We start from the raw sequence: 520 nt of genomic DNA on the forward strand, positions 1-520 counted from the left end.
TGGTATAAGCCTACATTCTTCCTTCCACCTACATTTCTACCATTTTTAGATGATAAAGATCGGTGCATTGAGTTTTCACTCATGCTCTCATATCGGCGCCACACATCATCTTCATGCTTATCACGATAAGAACTGCCCATAGAAGCATCAACCATACCCTTATGGTTATCCGAAAAACTTTCAAAGAAGTATTGAACTAATTGTTATTTAAGGATGTCATGGTGAGGACATTTCCTAAGCAAATCGTTCAATCGCTCCCACACCTCATGAAACATTTCCCGATCCCCTTGTGAGAATTCACAAATTAAAGTTCTTATTGCATTAGTCTTAGACACCGGATAGTACTTCTTCAGGAACTCTTGTTGCATCTCTGCTCAAGTAGTTATGGACAAATTATTGACCAATATTTTGCTTTATCCTTTAGGGTGAAAAGGAAGAGTTTTAACCTCAAAACTTCTTCCGGCATGTCCGTGTATTTCACGGTGGAACACACTTCAAGAATTTCATCCAAATGTTTATA

At 38.1% G+C, this 520-nt stretch overlaps 1 non-coding gene across 1 annotated transcript; it reads left to right on the forward strand.

Moving 5' to 3' along the window:
* Positions 1-213: 213 nt before the first annotated feature.
* LOC132267860 (small nucleolar RNA R71) lies at positions 214-320 on the forward strand. The gene has a single exon (XR_009469108.1). It is a non-coding gene; the product is annotated as a small nucleolar RNA R71 (small nucleolar RNA).
* Positions 321-520: the final 200 nt, after the last annotated feature.

The sequence above is a fragment of the Cornus florida genome, unplaced genomic scaffold, assembly GCF_030987335.1.
Source record: "Cornus florida cultivar Cherokee Brave unplaced genomic scaffold, ASM3098733v1 CherokeeBrave_3.0.0_Hap2_Chr07, whole genome shotgun sequence".
Classification (NCBI taxonomy): Eukaryota; Viridiplantae; Streptophyta; class Magnoliopsida; order Cornales; family Cornaceae; genus Cornus; species Cornus florida.